Below are 27,011 nucleotides of genomic sequence, written 5' to 3'. Positions count from 1 at the left end.
TTACATAACTGGCTGTGCTGGAGCCTTCTTTGCCAGCAGCTTTAGGTCGGCCATACACTTGGCAATCGTCTCCTTTTCCTGCTGTGCAGAGATGCTCTGCACCACGTGCTTCTTCACCCAATTTATCACGTGTTCTTGTTTCTTTTAAAGCATTATGTTCTGCACAGATATATAATAGTCCGTGTGATTCTTTACTTCCTTGTATACTCTATGCAGTTGTTCCCAGTAACCTCCAAAGCCATAGCAATGTTATTTTCTGCACGTCAAAAAGGTAATGGCGCTTCTGAATGAGTGCCTGCTGTGACTTCTCCAAATCAATTGCATCCTGGATTTGTTTGACAGAAGCCTGCTTCCCCTCTTCCAGTTGGACAATTTTTTGCTCATCAAATTTTTCAGCAAAATCTCCCATAGAGGCACCATATTTTTAAATTATATAGACAAGAAACCGTACTATTGACGTGGTAGAGGAAGGTCTCTGGGATAATCATATATATTTCTTTGGATAAAGCATACAAAGTTAAGCCCAGTTCTGGGCACATACCGTCCTGTTACACCAGTTTTAGGATAAAGAAACTGGAAGAAGTCCTCAGAGATCAGCCTCAAATGAAAGGGAACGGGTGGTGTTTGGTTACATGAATAAGTTCTTTAGTGATAATTTCTGAAATTATGGTGCACCTATCACCCAAACAGTGTACAGTGTACCCAATGTGTAGTCTTTTACCTCTTGCCACTCCCCATCTTTCCCCCGAGTCCCTAAAGTCCAGTGTATCATTCTTATGCTTTTGGGTCCTCATTGCTTAGCTTCCACATATGAGTGAGAACATACGATGTTTGGTTTTCCATTCCCGAGTTACTTCACTTAGAATAAGTCTCCAATTCCATCCAGGTTGCTGTGAATGCCATTATTTCAGTTCTTTTTGTGGCTGAGTAGTATTCCATTGTGTATCTATATCTATATCTAGATCTATCATATTTTCTTTAAACACTCATTGATTGATGGGCATTTGGGCTGGTTTTATATTTTTTGCAATTGCGCTGCTATAAACATGCGTGTGCAAGTATGTTTTTTTGTATAATGACTTCTTTTTCTCTTGGTAGATATATAGTAATGGGATTACTAAATCAAATGGTAGATCTACTTTTAGTTCTTTGGGGAATCTTCACACTCTTTTCCACAGTGGTTGTACTAGTTTATGTTCCCACCAACAGTGTAAAACTGTTTCCTTTTCACCACATCCATGCCAACATCTATTATTTTTTGATTTTTTGATTATGGCCAGTCTTAAAGAAGTAATGTGGGTATTGCACTGTGGTTTAAATTTGCCTTTCCCTGATAATTCGTGATGTTGAGCATTTTTCCATATATTAATACTTGTTGGCCTTTTGTGTATCTTCTTTTGAAAACTGTCTATTTATGTCCTTAGCCCACTTTTTGATGGGATTGTCTGTTTTCTTTCTTTCTTTCTTTTCTTTTTCTGCTTTTGTTGCCAAGGCTACAGTGCAATGGCATGATCTTTGCTCACCGCAACCTCCGCCTCCCAGGTTCAAGCAATTCTCCTGAGTAGCTAGCTGGAATTACAGGCATGTGCTACCACTCCTGGCTAATTTTGTATTTTTAGTAGAGACAGGGTTTCTCCACGTTGGTCAGGCTGATCTCAAACTCCTGGCCTCAGGTGATCCACCTGCCTTGGCCTCCCAAAGTACTGGAATTACAGGCCTGAACCACTGCACGCGGCTGTGTTTCTTTTTCTTGCTGATTTGAGTTCTTTGTAGGCTCTGTATATTTGTCCTTTGTCAGATGTACAGATTGTGAAGCTTTTTCTCCCACTCTGTGGCTTGTCTATTAACTCTGATGATTATTTCTTTTGCTGTGCAGAAGCTTTTTAGTTTAATTAAGTCCTACCTATATATCTTTGTTTTTGTTGCATTTCCTTTTTGGTTGTTGGTCATGAAGTCTTTGCCTAAGCCAAAGTCTAGGAGGGTTTTTCCGATGTTATCTTCTAGAATCTTTATGGTTTCAGGTCCTAGATTTAAGTCTTTGATCCATCCTGAGTTGATTTCTGTATAAGGTGAGAGATGAGGATCCAGTTTCATCCTTCTACATGTGGCTAGCCAATTATCCCAGCACTATTTGTTGAATAGGGTGACCTTTCTCCACTTTATGTTTTTGTTTGCCTTGTGGAAGGTTAGTTAGCTGTAAATATTTATTAATGTGTTCTCTATTCTGTTCCATTGGTCTATGTGCCTATTTTTATACCAGTACCATGCTGTTTTGGTGACTATGGCCTTATATAGTATAGTTTGAAGTCACGTAATGTGATGCCTCTAGATTTGTTCTTTTTGCTTAGTCTTGCTTTGGCTACGTAGGCTCTTTTTTGGTTACATATGAATTTTAGGATTTTTTTTTCTATTTCTGTGAAGAATGATGATGGCATTTTGATGGGAATTGTATTGAATTTGTAGATTGTTTTTGGCAGTATGGTCTTTTTCACAATATTGATTCCACCCATCCAAGAGCATGGGATACGTTTCCTTCTTTTTGCGTTGTCTATGATTTCTTTCAGCAGTGTTTTCCTTGTAGAGGTCTTTCACCTCCTTGGTTAGGTATTTTTGTAAGTATTTTATTTTTATTTTTTGCAGCTATCGTGAAAGGGATTGAGCTACTGATTTAATTCTCATCTTGGCTGCCATTGGTGTATAGCAGAGCTACTGATTCGTGTACATTAATTTTGTATCCTGAAACTTTGCTGAATTCATTTGCCAGTTCTAGGAGCTTTTTGGATGCGTCTTTAGGGTTTTCTAAGTATACGACCATATCACCAGCAAACAGTGACAGTTTGAGTTCCTCTTTACTGATTTGGATGCCCTTTATTTCTTTCTCTTGTCTGATTGCTCTGGCTAGGACTTCCAGTACTCTGTTGAATAGAAGTGGTGAAAGTGGGCATCCTTGTCTTGTTCCATTTCTCAGGAGGAATGCTTTCAACTTTTCCCCCTTCAGTACAATGTTGGCTCTGGGTTTGTCGTAGATGACTTTAATTACCTTAAGGTATATCCCTTCTATGCCAGTTTTGCTGATGGTTTTGACCATAAATGGATGCTGGATTTTTGTCAAATGCTTTTTTCTGCCTCTATTGAGATGATCATGTGATTTGTTGTCTTTATCTGTTTATGTGGTATATCACATTTACTGACTTCTGTATGTTAAACGATCCCTGCATCCCTGGTATAAAACCCACTTGATCATGGTGGATTATCTTTTTGTTATGCTGTTGGATTCAGTTACCTAATATTTTGTTGAAGATTTTTCTATCTGTGTTCATCAGGCATATTGATCTGTAGTTTTCTTTTTTTGTTGTGTCCTTTCTAGGACACTAGACACTAGGACACTAGGACACCCTAGGTTTTGATACTAGGGTGATACTGGCTTCATAGGATGATGTAGGGAGGACTCCCTTTTTGTCTATCTTTTGGAATAGTGTCAATAGTATTGGTAACAATTCTTTGAATGTCTAATAGAATTCAATTGTGAGTCTATCTGGTCCTGTATTTTTGTTTTTGTTGTTTTTGGTAATTTTTTTCATTACCATTTAAATCTTGCTGCTTGTTATTATTCTGTTCAGAAATTCTATATCTTCCTGGTTTAATCTAAGAGGGTTGTATATTTCCAGGAATTTATCCATCTCCTCCATCATGTTTTCTAGTTTATGTGCATAAAGGTGTTCATGGTAGCCTTGAATAATATTTTATATTTTTGTAGTATCAGTTGTAATAGCTCCCATTTCATTTTTAATTGAGCTTATTTTGATCATCTCTCTTCTTTTCTTGCTTAATCTTTCTAATGGTCAATCAATTTTATTTATCCTTTCAAAGAAATTGCTTTTTGTTTCATTCATCTTTTGTATTTTTTTGTTTGTCTGTTTGTTTCAGTTTCATTTAGTTTTGCTCTGATCTTCATTATTTCTTTTCTTCTGCTGAGTTTGGGTTTGGATTGTTCTTGTTTCTCCAGTTCTGTGAGGTACAATCTTACATTGTCTGTTTGTGCTCTTTAGACTTTTTGACGTAGACATTTAATGCTATGAACTTTCCTCTTAGCATCACTTTTGCTGTATCCCAGAAGTTTTGATAGGTTGTGTCACTATTATTATTCAGTTCAAAGAATTTTTAAATTTCCATCTTGATGTTGTTATTGACCCAACAATCTTTGAGGAGCAGGTTATTCAATTTCCACATATTTGCATGGTTTTGAAGGTTCCTTTTGGGGTTGATTTCCATTTTTTTTTCCACTGTGATCTGAAAGAGTACTTGATATGATTTTAGTTTTCTTAAATTTACCAAGACTTGTTTTGTGGCCCATCGTATGGTCTATCTTGGAGAATGTTCCGTGTGCTGATGAATAGAATGCTATCCTGCAGTTGTTGGTTAGACTGTTCTGTAAATATCTATTAAGTCCATTTGTGTTAGGGTACAGTTTGAGTCCATTGTTTCATTGTTGACTGTCTGTCTTGATGACCTGTCTACTGCTGTCAGTGGAGTATTCAAGTCCCTTACTATTACTGTGTTGCTGTCTATCTCATTTCTTAAGTCTAGTAGTAATTGTCTTATAAATTTGGGAGCTCCAGTGTTAGGTACATATATATTTAGAATTGTGATATTTTCCTGTTGGATTAGTCTTTTTATTATTATATAATGTCTCTCCTTGTCTGTTTCAACTGCTGTTGCTTTAAAGTTTGTTTTGTCTGATAAAAGAATAGCTACTCCTACTCACTTTTGGTTTCCATTTGCATGGGAAATAATTTTCCACCTCTTTACTTTAAGTTTATGTGAGTCCTTATGTGTTAGGTGAGTTGTCTGAAGATAGCAGAAACTTGGTTGGTGAATTCTTATCTATTCTGCCATTCTGTATCTTTTAAGTGGAGCATTTAGGCCATTTACATTCAATGTTAGTATTGAGATGTTAGGTACTATTCTATTCATCATGCTATTTTTGCCTGAATACCTTGGATTTTTTCCTGTGTTACTGTTATATAGGTCCTGTGAGATTTATGCTTTAAGGAGGTTCTATGTTGGTGTATTTTGAGGTTTAATTTCAGGATATAGAACTCTTTTTAGCAGTTTCTTGTAGTGCTGACTTGGTGGTAGTGGTGAATTCTCTCAGCATTTATTTGTCTGGAAAACACTGTCTATTTTATTTGTGAAGCTTACTTTTGCTGGGTACAAAATTCTTGGCTGATAATTATTTTGTTTAAGGAGGCTAAAAAGAGGACCCCAAACCCTTCCAGCTTGTATGATTTCCTGTGGAGGAATTTGCTGTTAATCTGATAGGTTTTCCTTTTTTCTTTTTTGAGACAGAGTTTTGCTCTGTTGCCCAGGCTGGAGTGTAGTGACATGATCTTGGTTCACTGCAACCTCCGCCTCCCAGTTTTAAGTGATTCTCCTGCCTCAGCTTCTTGAGAAGCTGGGACTACAGGTGTGTGTCATCACACCCGGCTATTTTTTGTATTTTTTTTTTTAGTAGAGACAGGGTTTCACTGTGTTAGCCAGGATGGTCTTGATCTCCTGACCTCATGATCTGCCTGCCTTGGCCTCCCAAAGTGCTGGGATTACAGGCCTGAATCACAGCGCTTGGCCTAGGTTTTCCTTTATAGTTTGCCCGATGCTTCTGCCTCATAGCTCTTAAGATTCTTTCTTTGGTCTTGAGTTTAGATAACCTGATGATTATGTGCCTAGGTGATGATCCTTTTGTGATGAATTTCCCAGGTGTTCTTTGAGCTTCTTGTATTTGGCTGTCAGGATCTCTAGCAGGGCTAGGAAAGTTTTCCTTGATTATTCCCTCAAATATATTTTCCAAATTTTAGATTTCTCTCCTTTCTTAGGAATGCCAACTACTTTTAGGTTTGGACATTTAACATAGTCCCAAACTTCTTGGAGGCTTATTCATTTCTAAAATTCTTTTTTATTTGTCTTTGATGGATTGGGCTAATTTAAAAGCCTTGTCTTCAAGTTCTAAAGTTGTTTCTTCTGCTTGTCTGGTTCTATTGCTGAGACTTTCCGGTGCATTTTGTATTTCTCTAAGTGTGTCCTTGATTTCCAGAAGTTGTATTGTTTTTAATTTATGCTTTCCATTTCACTGAAGAATTTTTCTTTCATATCCTGTATCATGTTTTTGATTTCTTTAAGTTGGACTTTACCTTTCTCTGGTATCTCCTTGATTAGCTTAATAAGTGATCTTCTGAATTCTTTTTCTGGCAATTAAGAGATTTTGTCCTGATTTGGATCCCTTGTTGGTGAACTGGTAAGAAGTTTTGGGGGTGTTAAAGAAACTAGTTTTGTTATATTATTAGAGTTGTTTTTCTGTTTCCTTCGCAATTGGGTAGATTATGTCAAAGGGGAGATTCTGGGATTCAAGGGTTGCCATTCAGATTCTTTTGTCCCATGGGGTGCTCTCTTGATGTGGTGCTCTCTTCCTTCTCCTAGGAATGGGGCATCTTGAGAGCCAAACAGTAGTGATTTTTTTTTTTGCTCTTCTATATTTAGCCACCCAGTGGAGCTACCAGGCTCTGGGCTGGTACTGGTGAGTGTTTGCAAAGAGTCCTGTGATGGGATCTGTTTTCAGGTCTTACAGCTGTGGATACCAGCACCTGCTCCAGTGGAGGTACCAGGGGACTGAAGTGGAATCTGTGAGGGTCCTTGGTTGTGTTTTTGTTTAGCGCGCTGGTTTTGTGTTGGTTGGCCTCCAGGCAGGAGGTGGTGCCTTCAAGAGTGCATCAGCTGCCATCCTATAAGGAGGATTTAAACTTGCACTAGGGACACCTGGTTAAAGTTAAGCATTCAGGTATCTCAGGTGGTGGGCAGAGCCATAGAGCTCCCAAGATTATGACCTTTGTCTTCAGCTACCAGAGCAGGTGAAGAAAGACCACCAAGTTGAGGCAGGGTTAGGTGTGTTTGAGCTCGGCCTCTCCTTGGGCAGAGCTTGCTGTGGCAGCTGTGGAGAACGGGAATATGATTCCCAGTCCAATGGAGTTATATTCCCAGGAGGATTATGGCTGCCTCTGCTGAGTCATACAGGTCACCAGGGAAGTGGGAGAAAATTGGCAGTCACAGGCCTCACCCCACTCCCATGCAGCCCACAGTCCTAAAATCCAGTCTCACTCCCACTGTGCTCCCTCAATAGCACTGAGTCTATTTTCAAGCAGCCGGTGACCAGGGCTGAGAACTTGCCCCATTACACAAGGTTCTGTGTTGAAAAAGCAAGCCAACTCACAGTTTTTCAACATCTCAGAGAGGCTGCAGTGGTGATCCAGTTCCTTCAAAGGGTCCGTGGATGCTCTCAGCTTTCCTGGTATGTTCCTACAGCAGTTCTTGGAGCAAAACTTAGTGATTTGACTCTCCACATGCTGTTCTGTCCATCTGAGCAGGAGCTGCAAGCTAGTCCTGTCTTCTCTCTGCCATCTTCATCCCCTATTGGTTCCTGTATTTTAAAGCTCTGTTATTAGATGCATAAATGTTTAGCACTATTATATCCTCTGGATGAATTGACTTCTATGTCATTATAAGATGAACATTTTTATTTCTAGAAATATTGTTTGGATTGATACCTACTTTTTCTGACATTAATGTAGCCACTTCACTTTTCTTTTTGACTGGTGTTATCATATTATGCTTTTTACCTTCTATATTAGTCCATTTTCTTTTTCTTTTCTTTTTTTTTTTGAGACAGAGTCTCATTCTGTTGCTCAGGCTGGACTGCAGTGGCACGATCTTGGCTCACTGCAACCTCCACCTCCTGAGTTCAAGTGATTCTCCTACCTCAGCCTCCCAAGTAGCTAGGATTATAGGTGGCCACCACCATGCCTGGCTAATTCTTTGTATTTTTAGTAGAGACAGGGTTTCACCATGTTGATCAGGCTGGTCTTGAACTCCTAACCTTGTGGTCTGCCCACCTCAGCCTCCCAAAGTGCTGGGATTACAGGTGTGAGCCACCATACCTGGCCTATTAGTCCATTTTCATGCTGCTGATAGAAACATGCCTAAGACTGGGAAGAAAAAGAGGTTTATTGAACTTTCAATTCTACATGGCGGGGAGGCCTCACAATCATGGTGGAAGGCAAGGAGGAGCAAGTCACATCTTATATGGATGGTGGCAGGCAAAGAGATAGAGAGCTTGTGGAGGGGAACTCCTCTTTATAAAACCATCAGATCTTGTGAGACTTATTCACTATCATAACAAAAGCATGGGAAAGACCCACACCCATGATTTGATTATCTCCCACTGGGTCCCTCCCACGACACACGGGAACTGTGGGCATTATAATTCAAGATGAGATTTGGGTGAGGAAACAGCCAAACCATATCATTCTACCCCTGGTCTCTCCCAAATCTCATGTCCTCACATTTCAAAACTAATCCCTTCTCAACAGTCCCCCAAATCTTAACTCATTTCAGCATTTGCTTAAAGTCCACAGTTCAAAGTCTCATCTGAGACAAGGCAAGTCCCTTCCACCTATGAACCTGTAAAATCAAAAGCAAGTTAGTTACTTCATAGATACAATGGGGGTACTGGCATTGGGTAAATATAGCCATTCCAAATGGGAGAAATTGGCCAAAACAGAGGGGCTGCAGGTCCCCTGCAAGTCTGAAATCCAGTGAGGCAGTGAAATATTAAAGCTCCAAAATGATCTCCTCTGACTCCATGTCTCACATCCAGGTCATGCTGATGCAAGAGGTAGGTTCCCGTGGTCTTGGACAGCTTCAACCCTGTGGCTTTTCAGGGTATAGCCTCCCTCCCAGCTGCTTTCATGGGCTGGTATTGAGTGTCAGCGGCTTTTCCAGGCATATGATGTAAGCTGTAGGTGGATCTACCATTCTGGGATTTGGAGGATGGTGGCCCTTTTCTCACAGCTCCACTAGGTGGTGCCCCAGTAGGGACTCTGTATGGGGTCTCTGACCCCACATTTTCCTTCTGCACTGGCCTAGCAGAAGTTCAGCATGAGTGGCCCTCGCCTGCAACAAACTTCTGCCTGGATATCCAGGCATTTTCATACATCCTCTGAAATCTAGGAGAAAATTCCCAAATCTCAATTCTTGACTTCTGTACATCCATAGGCTTAACACCACCACATGGAAGCTGCTAAGGCTTGGGGCTTGCACCCTCTGAAGCCATGGACTGAGCTGTACCTTGGCCTCTTTTAGTCATGGCTGGAGTGGCTGGGACACAGGATACTAAGTCCCTAGACCACACACAGCATGGGGACCCCGAACCCAGCCCATGAAACCATTTTTCCTCCTAGCCTCTGGGCCTGCGATAGGAGCTGCGGTAAAGACCTCTGACATGCCCTGGAGACATTTTCCCTATTGTCTTGGGGATTAACATTCAGCTCCTTGTTACTTACGCAAATTTCTGCAGCCGGCTTGAATTTCTCTTCAGAAAATAGGATTTTCTTTTCTATCTCATTGTCAGACTGCAAAATTTCCAAATTTTTATGCTCTTCTTCCCTCATAAAACTGAATACCTTTAACTGCACCCAAGTCACATCTTGAATGCTTTGCTGCTTAGAAATTTCTTCTGTCAGATACCCTAAATCATCTCTCTCCAGTTCAAAGTTTTGCAAATATCTAGGGCTGGGGCAAAATGCCACCAGTCTCTTTGCTAAAATTTAATGAGTCATCTTTGCTCCAGGTCCCAACAAGTCCCTCATTTCCATCTGAGACCACCTCAGCCCGGACTTTATTGTTTATATTGCTATTAGCATCTTGGGCAAAGCCATACAACAAGTCTCTAGGAAGCTCCAAACTTTCCCATATTTTTCTGTTTTCTTCTGAGCTCTCCAAACTGTTCCAACCTCTACCTGTTACCCAGTTCCAAACTCACTTCCACGTTTTCAGGTATCTTTTCAGCAATGTCTCACTCTACTGGCACCAATTTACTGTATTAGTCCATTTTCATGCTGCTGATAAATACATACCTGAGACTGGGAAGAAAAAGAGGTTTAATGGACTGCAGTGCTGCATGGGTGGGGAGGCCTCACAATCATGGTGGAAGGCAAAGAGGAGCAAGTCATGTCTTACATAGATGGCAGCAGGGAAAGAGAGAAGAGCTTGTGGAGGGGAAATTCTCTTTATAAAACCATCAGATTTCATGAGACTTATTCACTATTGTAAAAAAAAGTATGAGAAAGACTCACCCTGATGATTCAGTTACCTCTCACTGGGTCCTTCCCATGACATGTGGGAATTATGGGAGTTACAGTTCAAGATGAGATTTCAGTGGGGACATAGCCAAACCATACAATCTTCCTCATATTTATAATCTATTTGTGTCTTTATATTTAATGGGCATTTCTTGTAGGTAGCATATAAGTAGATATTATTTTGGATAATCTGACAATCTCTACCTTTAAAATGGGGTGATTATGCCATTTACATTTAATATAACTATTAATATTACTGGGTTTCAGTTATTTGTTTTCTATTTTGGCATTGATCCCATGTTTTCTTTTTCTCTGTTTTACCTTCTTTTGTATTTAGTATTTTTCAGGATTCTATTTTATTTCCTTTGTTGCTTTATTAGTTATAAATGTTTTGTTATTTAACTAGTTGCCTAATGATTTATAGAATACAAGTTAATTTATTTCAGTGTACCTTTAAGTAATTTTATGCCATTTAACAAATAGTATAAAGACTTTAAAATAGTATGTTTCCATTTCTCTTGAGACTTTGTGCTGTTGTTGTCATATATTTTATTTTACATGTGTTTTTACCTCATTGTACATTGTTATTATTTTTGTTTATTAAATTGTCTTTTAAATAAATTTAAATAATAAATAAATATCATGGATATTTATCCATGTAGTTGCCATTTTTGGTGTTCTTTATTTTTTTGTATAGATCCACATTTCTATGTCATATCATTCTTTTTTTCTGCCGAAAGGATTTCCTATAACTTATTTTTGTATTGTGAGTTGGCTGGTGATGAATTATTTCAGTATTTGTATGTCTAAAAAACTATTTATTATTTCTATATTTCTTTTGCTAGGTATAGAATTCTAGATTAAAGGTCCCCCCCATGCAATATTTTAAATATGTTGCTCTAGTGTTATTATATTGCTTTTGATGAGAATCTCGCAGCCTTACCTTTGTTCCTCTAGATACAACATGCTTTTTTTCTCACTGATGCTCTTTTTGTTTTTCAAAAGTTTTTCTCTCTGTGCCTTCTTTTTTTTTTTTTTTTTTTTTTTTTAAGATGGAGTTTTGCTCTTGTTGACCAGGCTGGAGTGTAATGGCACAATCTTGACTTACTGCAACTTCTACCTCTTGAATTCAAGGGAATCTCTTGCCTCAGCCTCTGGAGTATCTGGGATTACAGGCATGGGCCGCCATGCCCTGCTAATTTTGTATTTTTAGTAGAAATGGCATTTCACCATGTTGGTTAGGTTGGTCTCAAACTCCTGACCTCAGGTGATCCACCTGCCTTGGCCTCTCAAAGTGCTGGAATTACAGATGTGAGCCACCGGCCCAGCCTCTGTGCCTTCTTTTACAGTGCCTATTGCTATTTCTACAAGTTTGCCAATCTTTTCTTTTTAAAATATATAATTCATCATTAATCTCATCTATTGTACTTTTATCAAAGACATTATAATGTATAATGTTCTCCTCTCAAAGTTTGATTATGCCTCCACATAATTTTTAAAAATCTATAAATAAATGCAGTTATAATGACTGTTTCAATGTTCTCTTTTAATTCCAACTTCTCTATCAGTTCTGGGCCTGTTTCAATTAGTTCTTTCCCTCATTTTGTTTCCTATTTTCCTTTATTTTATGCCTGTTAATCTTTGGTAATATTTGTTAGTCTTTGACGTCGTGAATTTCACTCATTGGGTGCTAGACGTTTTTGTGTTCCTAAAAATATTCTTGAGCTTTCTTTTGGGATGCAGCTAAGTAGCTTAAAAAGATAGCATTTTTCTAGACTTTCTTTTAAGATGTTATTCATAACTAGCACAGTGTTTTCTCTTGGTCTAATTATTCCCTGCTACTGAGTCAAGACCCTCTGAATTTACCCATGCCCAGTGAATCATAAGGTTTTGTAGTCTGACTTGTGGGAACAGGCACTATTCCCAGCCCAGTGTGAGCACCAGGTTCTGTTTTCTCTAACCCTTTTAGGTGGTTCTTTTTCTGACATCAACTAGTCTCATCACATGTATACTCTGATCAGAACTCTGCTGAGTATTTGAAGGAGATGCTCTGAGATCTCCAGGGTGTTTTCTCTATTCATTACTTTCCTCTCCAGTACTTTGTTCTGTAAACTGTGGCTGCCTTGGTCTCACTGGATTCTCAGTTCTGTTATCCCAACTCAGGAAATTCACACTTTCCAGCTGGCTTTTTCCTCCCTTCATCACAACCTAGGATCTCTCTGAAGACAGTAACCCAGAGTAATCATAGAATCTACCTGGCTTCCATCTCGCAGGAATTACGTCTTTCTTGCCTGGTGTCTCACATCTTGAAAGTTGTTGTTTCATATATTTTGTTTAGGTTTTTGTGTGTTTGTTTGATTTTAGATAGGGATGATAATTCTGTTCCTTATCATTTCATCTTAGTCAGGACAGAAGTTTAGCAGCTTTTTTTTTTTTTGAGACAGAGTCTTGCTCTGTTGCCAGGTGCCAGGCTGGAGTGCAGTGGCATGATCTTGGCTCACTGCAACCTCCGCCTGCTGGGTTCAAGCAATTCTCCTGCCTCAGCCTCCCTCATAGCTGGGATTACCAGAGCTCACCGCCACACCCAGCTAATTTTTGTAATTTTTAGTAGAGGCAGGGTTTCACCATGTTGGCCAGGATGGCCTTGATCTCTTGACCTTGTATTCCACCCACCTCGGCCTCCCAAAGTGCTGGGATTATAGGCATGAGCCACTGTGCCTGGCCAGCAGCATTTTTTCTTATTCATTACTTCTCTGCTCCGGAAATTTTCTAGTTTGTCTTTCAAGTGTGTTTCTTACACCTCTCAGAATTCTGGGTAAATTCTGAGAAATGCAGAGGAAAGCAGAACATTCTTCATTATAATCTATACTTGATCCTCCCATGTGTACAGCATAAGAACACATTATAAAATTCAGTCTCATTATATTGTATCCTGTCAATGTACATGTAAACAAGCAGAACATCCGAATATTCCTAACTTGTATAACTACAAGGTGTTTTCCCTATCTTGTGTTTGTACAACTGTTTATATTTTTTTCTTTCTAGTTACAAGATTTTTTTTTTTTTTGAGATGGAGTTTCGCTTTGTCACCCAGGCTGCAGTGCAGTAGCATGATCTCTGCTCACTGCAGCCTCTGCCTCCTGGGTTCAAGAGATTCTCCTGCCTCAGCCTCCTGAGTAGCTGGGATTACAGGCACATGCCACCATGCCACCACCTCTAATTTTTGTATTCTTAGTAGAGATGGGGTTTTGCCATGTTGGTCAGGCTGGTCTTGAACTCCTGACCTCATGATCAGCCCGCCTCAGCCTCCCAAAGTGCTGGGATTATAGACGTGACACAAGATTTTTAATTTTTTTTTTTTTTTTTTTTTTGAGATGGAGTCTCACTCTGTTACCCAGGCTGGAATGCAGTGGCATGATCTTGCAATCTCTACCTCCTGGGTTCAAGCCGTTCTCCTGCCTTAGCCTCCAGAGCAGCTGGGTTTACAGGCACATGCCACCACGCCCAGCTAATTTTTGTATTTTTAATAGAGATGGGATTTCACTGTGTTGGCTGGGCTGGTCTCAAACTCCTGACTTCAAGTGATCCACCCACCTTGGCCTCCCAAAGTACTGGGATTACAGGTGTGAGCTACTGCGCCTGGCTATATTTTTAATTTTTTTTTAAAACTGAATTTCATTTGGTTAGATTTCAACTAGAACTTGCTAATTCACCATAGAAGAACAGATTTTAGGAAGTACCTAGAATCAAAGGCTAGAGGAAGGTGTACAGAGAAAATCAGATTGTTAGGAACAGGGCTCAGGAAAGATTAATCAAGTTGATGATCTAGAGGGAACATATGGTGGTTGTAATCAGGAAGCAAAAAAAAGTGAGATAAAAGCCTCTGAATGGAATGTACTAGTCTGCAGAATCTGGAACAAGGACCCAGAAACTCCCTGAACTAATACTGAAATCATGAAAAAGAATTTCTAGAAAGAGTTGTTGATGTTTTGAACCTGTGACAAGATGATTGCATACCTGTGAAGGATGCAGTTAGGATTTTCTACATTCTATCTGTGATGATTATTTCAGTGTTATTCAACTGAACTTACATATATGTGTATATTTGAAACTACTGTTTGTGATGGTTGGCAGCATGTGTTACGCCTGTGGAGACAGAGTGAAAAAAGGGTAAGACCCAGGTATATCATCGTAATGCAAGCAGTGCCATTCTTTACATTAGTCTGGATAATGTCTGTGCAAAGTTGACCATGAACAAGCAGAATAAAGTAGGGACTTAACTAAATGTTAGATCAGCGTCTTTATTGAGGTTGCTTGGTCATTTGGAGGCAAGAATTTTACCTCTTTGGGAGACGGCTATCAGTTTTTATTACAGCTATATCTGAGAAAGCCTGATTTAGGGAGTACAGATGGATGTGGTGCTCTTGATCATAGCAAAGGCTGGAAGTACTACTCTAAGAAAAGTAAATGGTCTTCTTTGTCCCCTGAGGTATGTCCCATTCTTCTTTATTTTTGCTTGTTAAAAACCACTTTGTATAATTCTTGTTTCTTCGTTTCCTTGCCCAATATTTCGAATGCTTTATGTCTTTTTTTCTTTGTCTTTTCTTTTAATTTTAATGTTTCCCTGAGTATTCATTTCCTTCTAATCATGTTTTGCTTGCTGCCTTTGCAGACAGTACCATTGTGGGAACAAAGAGGGTTTCGTACAGGGAGAAGAAGAAGGCATAACAGGTCATGAACTAACCTGCTTTCCCTCCAGCGACCAACGTGCACTGCATGGAATCGGGAGAGATGTCTGTTGTGGTCAGTTAGGCCTAGTCATGATGGGTCCATTGGAAAGAACAGTAAACAGGAGCTGGAAGAAAAAAGCTGTGCCTGCTGCAGTGTAGGCTCCCTCCTTGCTCATATAGCAGAAATATGAGACCACAAGTGATAACCCGGTGGCCTTATGTTTTGAGTCATGGTCTCCTCCACCTTTGGGAATATTCCTTTCCACATGTCCACAGCAACCTCCTCCCACCCTTCTCTGTGGGCTGACAGAGACACAATTTGCAAACACATGATATTCTCATCCAAATACAGAACTGAACAGATTTTCGATTCAATTCAACAAACACCTTTTGAACAATGACCGCACACCAAGAACTGTAAGGAATGGTTGAGTTTAAAATTGCACAAGACATGATATTTGATTTTTAGCAGCCATAATGTAGAGAAACGCATAAAAAGCCATACTGGAGGTGGCAAAAAAAGAGTAAGGGTCAGAAGAGGAGCACAAAATAAGGGGGGACCTCAGACGAATGAAAAATGATTTCGTGCTATGAGGTTAAGAGGAGCTTCATGAAGCCTGGAATTTCATCTTGGTTCTCAACAATGAGAAAGATTGAGGCAGGAAATGTCATGTAAAAGCATAGAGATGGCCAGGAGCGGTGGCTCATGCCTGTAATCCCAACACTTTGGGAGGCCAACGAGGGCGGATCACCTGAGTTCGGGAGGTTGAGACCAGACTGACCAACATGGAGAAACCCCGTCTCTACTAAAAATACAAAATTAGCTGGGTGTGGTGGTGCATGCCTATAATGGCAGCTACTCGGGAGGCTGAGGCAGGAGAATCACCTGAACCTGGGAGGCAGAGGTTGCAGTGAGCCGAGACCTAACTATTGCACTCCAGCCTGGGCAACGAGAGAAAAACTCCGTCTTAAAAAAAAGCATAGAGATAAGATAATACGGAGGACACTTGGAAAGAAAATGATGGAAGAACAATGGAATTGAATGGACATTTCAGATGAGAATATGTGACACGCTGGGATCCATACTAAGCAGGTTGGATTTTATTCTGTAGGCAAAAGGCAATCATTGACGGACTTCAGTAGGGGTGATAATGTGAATTATTATGCATGTAAATAATTGCATTAGCAGATGTATGATGATGGAGAAGGAAGTCAGCAGGCTGGGAGACCTATCAGAAAAGAGGAGAAAAAAGGAAGAGCCAAATCTTAGGGTTAAGCGTAGGGGTTACAAGTGAAGCCATAGAAGCTAGATAACCTCATGCATTAATAGAATCCTTGGCTGGGCGAGGTGGCTCATGCCTGTAATCCCAGTACTTTGGGAGGACAAGGTGGGTGGATCATGAGGTCAGGAGTTCAAAACCAGCCTGGCCAAAATGGTGAAATCCTGTCTCTACTAAAAATACAAAAATTAGCTGGGGGTGGTGGTGGGCACCTGTAATCCCAGCTACTCAGGAGGCTGAGGCAGAGAATTGCTTGAACCTGGGAGGCGGAGGTTGCAGTGAGCCAAGATCGTGCCACTACATTCCAGCCTGGGTGACAGAGCAAGACTCCATCACAAAAAAAAAAAAAAAGAAAAGAAAAAAGAAAAAAAGAATCCTTGGATGAGCCATGACCTTGGGAGAATTTACTTAATTTTTTTCCATGGTTTGGCTTCCTCCTTTGTAATTCAAGGATCAGAATGGGAGTTACTTCACAGAATTGTAAGGATTAAATTAGTTAACAGGTATAAGGGAATTAGATCTACACCCAACAGATAGTAATCACTCAATAATACATATTATTAGTAAGGCAGTGATAACAAAAGACAATAAGGAGTCAGTCTGAAAGTTATTTTATATAATTGTGTCATTTATTATGGAGTTATTTTCAGCTATTTGTCTATTAAACATAATTCTGTCATTTAGTAAGCAAGGCAAGAAATCAACTTGTTACCACAATACATATTACATTTTGTGTATTTCTTGTGATTTCTGCTGGAACCTGTCTCAGACTTTGAGATGATATATTAGGTTGCCCCAATATAAATTAGTTTTGGAAAGGAGCTTGAAAATATAAGAGGGCTATTTGAGCTATGTGATCAGACTTAGTTGTAACTGAGTTTTATCTATAATATCTATCATCTGTCTATCTATAGCTACTATCTCTATATCTCTATATCAATCTATCCATCATGTATTTATGTATCTGTCTAATAAATATGTATACTTCTTGTTTGTTTGTTTCTACTTTTTTGCATAGCACCTACCTTGTGGGAACTTAAATATTCTTTGCAGATACAATCATGTAACTTTCTTAACCCTTGAGAGGCAGGAAAAGCCATATTAACTGAGATTTAGAACCATAGTTCCACCAATCCTTGCCTCTGGGTTTTCTTTCCTCCCTCTGCTCTACCCCTACTACTTAAACCATCGCTGTAGAACAGAGGGAGCTCCCCTCCAAGAGCTGTCACCCAGAAGCAGCCAGGGGACTGGGAGGGCCTCGTCCAGTTGCCCTGTGTATTCCTTGATAAATTCTCTCCCTGGAGACCTTGGGAGAAAGGTATGAGGCAGAATAAGGCTGAACAAGAGAAAACAGAGAGACAGCTCTCATTATTAGGGTCAAGGCAAAGAGAAAAACAAGGGGTGGTGAGTGATTCTCCTTTACTGTTTCCTGTGCAGTCTGAGTTTGATGTGGACTTATCTATGGTCTAGACCACATTGAAAATGTGAAGGTCACGATAACAGACATCAGTAGTCCACAGCTAACTGCAGAATATTTATCTTGATCTACTTTGGGCTTTAGTAATAATCTAAGACCTAGGAAAGAAGCCATACTTAAGTGTCAATGTGATGGCGAAGACCACCTGTGAATAGCCAAAGCACAGTTAAGGGAAGAGCGGAGTGTGGGTGTTCCTGTGGCTCATAGCTTACTACCTCTTTCTTGGTGCACCCTTGACCTTCCTGCTTCAGCGCCCTCTCTTCAGCAACAGACACTAGGCTGACTGAAGGAGCAGAGACCTGCCTTAGTTCTCACCCTCCATAGACTTTTGACTCCGGTAAGTCAACAGCAGAGGCAAAAGCAATGATGGAGTTTAAGACATGCCACTGTCTCAGCCCTGGTGAGGAGAAGTTATCCAGCATCAAAAAGGGATGAACTCACATGCTGTCTTTTAAAAACAAGTATTAACGAATATTTCCTGGCCTGAAAATGTGTTCATGAAATGCTGTTGAAAGCATACAGTAAACATTATGTACAGTATGAGCTTTCCTTGTGAGCCAAACCAAATTAACCATAAACATCACACATGTGCTTACAGGGAGGCTTCCCAAAGTCTAATCAGGGCCACCTCTGATGGGAAGGGAATGTGAGTTATGCTTCGTGTGTGTGTGTGTGCATTTTTTTTTTTCTATCAATGAAAATCATTTTTAATTTTCATAATAAGAAATGTATCAACCCATGACAGCAGCTAAGTGGTGCAGCTTCCACGGAGATCTCTGGGAAATAATGCAGTACCTGTTCCCTTTCTCTTTCTATTGTAGTCTCTTATTTTTTTTTTGCACAGAAAGCATGGAGTAGCATCCTCCTACCTTCCTAACAAGGATCCTGGAGTGTGGGTGAGGGAACAGTGCAAAAAAGAAGAGGTTGAGGAGGCTTCTTCCCCACATTTCCATGTGTCAATCAGCTTCCTGCAGAAACCACTCCTCCCCCAGCTTCCTGCCAACATCCCTTTGGCAAGAAGAGAAAGATGGGCTGAACTCCCAACACTTGGCAAAACATTCCCTTTCCTGAAAGTGTTGGGTGGAGGTGGGGGTGCTGGGAGAATCTGTCCTCAGTATGTATCCTGTTCTATCCTATGCACTTTCAATCAATAGTGCCACCGTGTTGGTCAGGTTCCAAGTTCTCCCTCTCCCTGGCTGTCTATGTCCAGCGACCTGTGTACTGTCCCTGATAACTTTCTCTTCATAAAGCTGACTTGAAAACTGACAACAAAAGTAGCAGTTAACAGTTACACAAGAGATGATGAAGAAACCTCGGGCTGGTGACTGTGTTTGTTCATCAACTGACATTTGGGCGCCTTCTGAAGAAGGAAAGAAACAGCAGGCCACAGTGTAATTTGAACGAGAGAGACAAGGTGCTGGTCAAAGCAAGAAAATCCTAACTGGGGTGGAATGAACTGTGGGAAACTCTTTCTAGAATTTCACTGATTAACCATTGATAAAATAACAGAAGTCTATTTTTCCCCTCTCAGGGCCCCCTTTATTCACATGCTGAATGTGAAAAGTAAGATATCCAACTTACCTAAGCTTTACACTGTGCTAATTGTGTGTGAGAGGCTGTCATTTGAGAGTATAGCCTCAAATCTCTTTTCTGAAGGACTTGGTGCAGAGCACATGCCCTGTCACCTTCTCTCTCCTTTGAGGAGGTGCTGATGAGCACAACAGTTGATTCTTTCATTCTTACTGTTTGTTTTTCAGGAGGTATGTGGTATTTGGTTTTTGGTCTCATCTTCCTCAGCTCCTGTACCAGCAGGGTTCCTCCCCTCCCATTCTCTTCAGGAGGCATATTTCCATGTCAAAGACCTCTCTGGAGAGAAAGCCTCTTTTTCTTCCACCCTCTGCCTTGTTTGTGCCCCAATCACCTTAACTCCATCCTTCCCAGCCCTGTTCCACAATAACCACGGCAAGGAACAGAATCTGATTTAGAAATCGAAACCCCAGAAAAAGCCAGCTCTATTCTGTGAGGGATAAGAGCAGTAAATTGTCCTCGAAATTGGGAGGCTGAGGCGGGTGGATCACGAGATCAAGAGATCAAGATCATCCTGGCCAACATGGTGAAACCCCATCTCTACTAAAAATACAAAAATTAGCTGAGCATGGTGGCACACGCCTGTAGTCCCAGCTACTCGGGAGGCTGAGGCAGGAGAATTGCTTGAACCCGAGAGGCAGAGGTTGCAGTGAGCCAGAATCCCGCCACCCACTGCATTCCAGCCTGGCGCCTGGTGATGGAGCAAAACTGTCTCAAAAAAAAAAAAATTTGCCCTTGAAAATCTCAACTTGTTGTAAGGAGTGACTGCTATCTCTTGCTGTAAACATAGAAATAAGAATTCTTCTTTGGTGAAACTGTAGATTTTCCTTAGGAAAAATGGAAATTCTGAGACCGCTACACACAGCTAGGTACATTCATGACAGGCTAATAGAAGAATTTCTATAGGGGCAGTGAGCATAGTTGAACTTGTCTTCTATCTATAGACAGTCTCCTGATATACTCATCCAACTGAATGAATGGGTAATTCAAGTGGACACGAAGAAGGCTCTTTTATTCCATGTTCCTGTTCTTCTAGGGTTGGAGAACCTTGGACCTTATTCCTACTCTTGTACTTTGGGAAGATCTTAGGAACTCAAATCCATTTATTCCCTATAAATTGTGCCAAAATTGAAAAGCAGTCATGAAAGGGCTTCATTTGGGAGTGGGTTTTGGTGGTTTTGCTAAATGCCATTTGGACCCCACTAAGGCATTTTCCTCAAGCCATCAAAAGCCCAAGAAATCTTCTGCACTAACCACCCATTCGTAAGGAACTCAAGCTTATTAGCTCTTATCTGGTACCAGAATGCATACCCCATTGGTCTTTGGATGACAGCCCTCGGGGCTCCCCACTGTAAAAGGTAGTCTTAGAACCAGAAGAAAATCAAAGTCTCCTGGTTCCTATTTATTTCTCATGTCCCAGGGCTTGCCCCACTCCTATACTAGACTTGCTTGAGTCATACGGAGACACTGGAAGTTCTTGGACAAAAAGCCTACTTTCTTGTTTCCCTAGATAGTTCACAAAATATTCCTTTAGTTTGCAATGCTCTTCTCCTCTTTGATCTTGGCTGACTTCCACTTGGCTGACTCTTACATCCAATTAACTCTGAAGTCTTCCAAAACTCTGTTAGATGTTCTTCCTATATAATGTCACAACTGGCAGAATGAACAAATAAAACAATCACGGGGAAGAAATAAAAGCTTCACAAAACCCTCCAATTCCTTGCCCCTTACCTCTTTTTTTATGTGGTACTTGGGAGCACTAATGACCTCTTCTCTTTTATTCTTGAAAATGTTGCCTATGTCTCTCTTTGAAACCAGAAAAAGAATACATTTCTAAAAGTAATGAGTCTATGCTAGCAGGACTCATTTAAATATCTTTTATATATGCCAATTGAGGAAACAGAGAAAGTATTTTCACTGGAGAGGTCAACCTGGAACATTTATTTCCAAAGTTACCTAAAGATTATACAGAAATAGACATAACTTTGGTTTTTCAGATGGCTTACTTACCATCAAGTACTCGGATAAGGCACTAATATTAATTTTCTATTGTTGTAACAAATTACCACAACTTTAGTGGTTTAAAACAACACAGATGTATTAGCTCATAGTTCTGTAATTCAGAGGTTTGGGCATGGTGCAACTTTGTTCCCTGCTCAGGGTCTCACATTCAAGTATTGGTTGAGCTGAGTTCTTTTTTCTTTCTTTATTATTTTAATTTTTAATTTTTGGTGGTGCATAGGAGGTGTATATATTTATGGGTTACATGAGATATTTTGATATAGGCATTCAATGTGTAATAACCATAGGGTAAATGGTATATCCATCCCCTCAAGCATTTATCCTTTGTGTTACAAAAAATCCAATTACACTCTTTCAGTTATTTTAAAATGTACAATTAAATTATTTTTGACTATAGTCACCCTGTTGTGCTAGAAAATACTAGGTCTTATTCATTCTTTATAACTATACTTTTGTACCCATGAACTCTCCCCAGTTCCTCCCTACCCTCCCCAGACTCTAGTAACCATCTGACTTTCTATCTCCCTGGGTTAAATCATTTAAATTTTTAGCTCACACAAATAAGTGAGAACATGTGAAGTTTGTCTTTCTGTGTTTGGCTTATTTCATTTGACATAGTAACCTCCACTTCCATCTGTGTTGTTGCAAATAACAGGATCTCATTCTTTTTTATGGCTGGAGTAGTGGTCCATTGTGACTATGTACCACATTTTATTCATCCATTCATCTGTTGATGGACACTTAGGTTGTTTCCAAATCTTGGCTAACGTGAACAGTGCTGCAAAAACACGGGAGTGCATATATCTCTTTGATACACTGATTTCTTTTCTTTTGGGTATACACTGAGGAGTGGGATTGCTGGATCATACGATAGCTCTATTAGTCTTTTGAGGAACCTCTGAGTTGTTCTCCATTGTGGTTGTACTATTAAACACTCCCATGAACAGTACCAGGCTTCCCTTTTCTCCACAACCTAGCTAGCATTCATTATTGCCTGTGTTTTTGATAAAAACCATTTGAACTGGGGTGAGATGATATCTCCTTGTAGTTTGGTTCATGTTTCTCCGATGATCAATGATGTCGAGCACCTTTTCATATACTTGTTTATCATTTGTATGTGTTCTTTCGAGCAATGACTATTCAGATCTTTTGCCCATTTTTAATTGGATCACTAGATTTCTTTTCCTATAGAGTTGTTTGAGCTCCTTATATATTCTGGTTATTAATTCCTTGCCAGATGGGTAATTTGTATATATTTTCTCCCATTCTAGGGGTTTTCTCTTCACTTTGTTGATTGTATACTTTGATGTGAAGAAATTTTTTAACTTGATGTGATCCCATTTGTCCATTTTTGCTTTGGTTGCTTGTGCTAATGGAGTATTGCTCAAGAAATCTTTACCCAATCTAATGTCTTAGAGGTTTTCTCTGATGTTTTCTTGTAGTAGTTTCATAGTTTTAGGTCTTAGATTTAAGTCTAATCCACTCTGATTTGATTTTTGTATATGGAGAGAGGTAGGGAACTAGTTTCATTCTTCTGCATATAGATATCTAATTTCCGCAGCACCATTTATTGAAGACTGTCCTTTCTCCAATGTGTGCTCTCAGCACCTTTGTCAAAAATGAGTTCACTGCAGATGTATGGATATATCTCTGAGTTCTCTATTCTGTTCCACTGATCTGTGTGTCTGTTTTTATGTAAGTACTGTACTGTTTTTGGTTACTATAGCTCTGTAGTATAATTTGAAGTCAGGTAATATGATTTCTCCAATTTTGTTCTTTTTGCTTAGGATAGCTTTGGCTATTCTTGATCTTTTGTGGTTCTATATAAATCTTAGATTTTTTTTTTCTATTTACGTGAAGAATGTCATTGGTATTTTGATAGCAAATTGCATTAAATTTATAAATTACTTTGTGTAATGTGGATATTTTAACAATATTGATTCTTCCAATCCATACACATAGAATATCTTTCCATTTTTTTGTGTGTGTCTCCTTTGTTTCTTGCATCAATGTTTTATTGCTTTCATTGGACAGATCTTTCACTTCTTTGGGATTTTATTTTATTTGTGCGTATTGTAAATGGGATTCCTTTCTTGATTTCTTTTTAAGTTTATTTGCTCTTGGAATATAGAAGTGCTACTGATTTTCATATGTTGATTTTGTATCCTGCAATTTTACTGAATTTGTTTATCAGTTCGAATAGGTTTTTGGTAGAATCTTTAGGTTTTCCCAAGCATAAGATGATATCATCTGCAAACAAAGACAATTTGAATTTTTCCTGTCCAGGTTGGATGCCCTTTATTGGTTTCTTGTGTCTGATTGCTCTAGCTAGGATTTCCAGTACTATGATGAATAACAGTGGTGAAAGTGGGCATTCTTGTCATGTTCCAGATCTTAGAGGAAAGACTTTCAGATTTTCTCCATTTAGTATGATACTAGCTATGGCTTTGTCATAAATGGCTTTTTATTATATTGAGGTATATGCCTTCTATACCAAGTTTTTTGGGGAATTTTTATCATGAGGGATGTTGAATATTGTCAATTTTTTTTCAGTATCAATTGAAATGATCGTATGTTTTTTGCCCTTAATTCTGTAGATATAATGTATTGCATTGATTGATTTGCATATGTGTAACTGTCTTTGCATCCTAGGGATATATCCCACTTGGTCATAATGAATGATCACTTTAATATGTTGTAGAATTCAGTTTTCTAGTATTTTGTTGTGGATTTTTGCATTACTGTTCATCAGGGATATTGACTTGTAGTTTTCTTTTTTTGATGTGTCTTTGGTTTTGTTATCAGGGTAATACTAGCTTCATAGATTAAGTTTGGAAGTGTTCCCTTCTCCTCTATTTTTCATAATATTTTGAGTAGCATTGGCATTAGTTCTTTAAATATTTGATAGAATAGAGCAATGAAGCCATTGGGTCTTGGCTTTTCCTTGCTTGGGGACATTTTTTTAATGGCTTCAATCTTATTATTTGTGATTGGTCTGTTCAGGTTTTGGATTTCTTTCTTTCTTTTTATTTGTAGAAAGTGATTTATTTAGAGAGAGAAACAGGAGAAGGAGAGAGAAAGAAACAGCTAACTCTCACACTGAGTGAGAGAATCCAGAAAGATGGAATCCAGGAGAGAAAAGCAGCTTCCACACTGAGTGGAAGGGAATAGAGACAGATGGAGTTTAGGAGGGGAAGACAGGCTTCCACGAAGGGAGTGTTCATGGAAGGGGACTCCAGAGGGAAAATCCAGGAGAGAGAAAGATGGCTTCCATGAAGGGAGTGTTCGTGGAAGGGGATCCAAACATGGAGTCCAAAGGGGTGTTGAAGAAGGGGACTTTTAACCTGGGAACCCCACCTTGTCTAAGACCCCAAGCCAATGAAAGGAGTTCCTTAGAACTTCCGCTGGGGTGATTGACTCTTAGTTTCTTCCCACACCACGAAATTTAAACATAGACCGTTAAGTCTCCCAGATGGAGAGAGATGGGAGGGGGGCATGGTGCTAGGAAGTTCTTGCCCTTAAAATTATGCCCCCTTGTGGACCTGGAGAAAGAACACCTTCCCGCGACCCCCGCCGAACAGGACAGCCCAACTTCTGTTGGAATTATGGACATCGATCCTCTTTAACTACTTCCTGCTGAAATGGGGCATAGAAAGGGCCCTGCAGTTGAGGTTTCCTCCAGAGGGGAGCCTTTCAGGGGTGCAGGTTGATCCTGAGGTCCATGATAGAGCCCGCAAGCGAAGGACATCCAGGGCTCCAGCAGCAGGATTTGTGACCTTACGGTTCTATAAGAAATGAATGTGACAAGGTGGCTAAAGATGAGAGGCCCAGAGGCCAACAAATATAGACTGGTTATAAACAAGACTAGGAGAGCAGAGCCAGGACAGCCAGTTGTTAAATGAGTTTCATAATACTTAACTGGTTTACAAAATAGTAGCATTTTTCCTAGGAAAAGATAGGTTCCCTTCCCACTATGAAAAGGATAATCGGAGTTTGAGAGATATCAAAGTTGAGGGTTATAGTCCTATTAATGCCAGGATATAAATTAGACTTATGTGTGGTTACTTCTCTGAGTATCTTGTTGGAAGAGCAGATGTAGATCCTCCAAAAGATCGCAGGGATATGAAGGGTTGTTCCCTGGAACTTCAGGCTGCGGAGTGGAGGGTCTATGACTTTCCTCAGGAGGCATCCAAGGCTTCAGCCAAGTGTGATGAATCCATGAGTTAATTTCCACTACCTTAACTGCCGTTGGAGTGGACAGAATGACCGAAAATGGTCCTTCTCAGGATGGGCCTAGAGAGGGAGAGTCTGAGGGGAGAGAATTAATAAGCACCAAGTCTCCAGGCAGGAGAGAAATACTGAGAAGGCCATGCAGTGTCCAGGAGAAGATTAACTTCCTGGACTTCTACGGTCAGCTTTACCCAGGGCTCTGTGAGGGTGACGTCTCCTGCTGGCACTTGTTCCAGGCACCCTCAGTCCTGCCGTTGGGTCATCTGGTCAGATACCTCAGGCTCTGGGGACCTTCACCCCCTGGGACAGTGTGCTTTCTAGTGATTCCCTTGGCACAGTGGGCATGGAAGAGATGGTGGTCCATTCCTCTGGGGACAAATTCCTACAAAATGTCCCTTCAGACTGCACTGGTAACAAGTTCTGCCAGACTGGTGGCTAACCCAAGCCTTTCCCTCATTCAAGCCCCTAGGATCTGCTTGCCCAAAAGCGATGATTGAGGCAGTAGCCTTACTCTGATCTCTCCTGCTCCTTTCAGCCTGTTCCTTCTGGTCTCTCTTATAAAACACCAAGGTTGCCTGATTCGGTAATGATTCTAGTCTCTGTTTTGGTCCCAAAGTCAGCTTCCAAAGCTTCCTCCTGATATATGCTGCTGACTGAATAATAGACTTGTCCTTTAGTATTAACTGACCCTCTGTGGAGTCTGGTGACAGGGGGGTATACTTCCTTAAAGCCTCTTGCAATCACTCAAGGAAAGCTGTTGGGTTTTCTTCCCTTCCCTTTGGGGGTTCAGTTTTCCACTCTGCAGAGGGAAATTTGGCCATGCTGTTTGGCAGAAAAGAATAAGCCGCTTCCTCCTTAAAGACTGTGTGCTAAATTGGTCCCAATTTTCCAGCATACACTTTAATGGGGACTTGAGCTTGGGAAGATTGGCACCCATCTGAAATTGAACACAAGGAATGCCAGTATTCCCGGTTAAAGAAATTACAGCCACTTTGACCTAAGGCATCCCCCAGGTAAAATGGGTACTAAAATGAAACGACTTTCAGTCAGTACCCTGAAATTTCGTGTGCCCAAGATGTGTGATCCATCTGTCAGAGGGCCTCCTGGATTTGAATCACGACCTACCATCATCATAGGACCATTCTCACTGCCTGCATGACCTCCAGTGACTACCATAGTGGCGTGGAATGAGAGGAGCTATTGGGTTGGGTATTCATGTACCAACGAGCCCTGACCAGGCTGTTGAGGCTCAGGAAATGGGTACCAATATTTCCTATCAAAATCCCAATTTACACAGGCCAATTTATAAAACTGCCCCAGAAGGGTAAATTTCTAGGGAGGGGCCATTAGAGCACACAGTTCAAAGAAGGCAGGCCACGTGGCTGAGGCTGGAAGTAGTTAAAGAGGATCTACGTCCATAATTCCAACAGAAGTTGGGCTGTCCTGTTCGGCGGGGGTCGCGGGAAGGTGTTCTTTCTCCAGGTCCACAAGGGGGCAT

The 27,011-nt window shown here is 40.3% G+C and overlaps 1 pseudogene; it reads right to left on the bottom strand.

The window, feature by feature from the left end:
* LOC105732314 (ATP synthase F(0) complex subunit B1, mitochondrial-like) lies at positions 1–27,011 on the bottom strand (annotated as a pseudogene).

This window comes from Aotus nancymaae, unplaced genomic scaffold (assembly GCF_030222135.1).
Source record: "Aotus nancymaae isolate 86718 unplaced genomic scaffold, 86718_ANA_hifiasm-v0.15.2.pri h1tg000040l, whole genome shotgun sequence".
Classification (NCBI taxonomy): domain Eukaryota; kingdom Metazoa; phylum Chordata; class Mammalia; order Primates; family Aotidae; genus Aotus; species Aotus nancymaae.
This window is presented reverse-complemented; position numbering and strand designations above follow the sequence as displayed.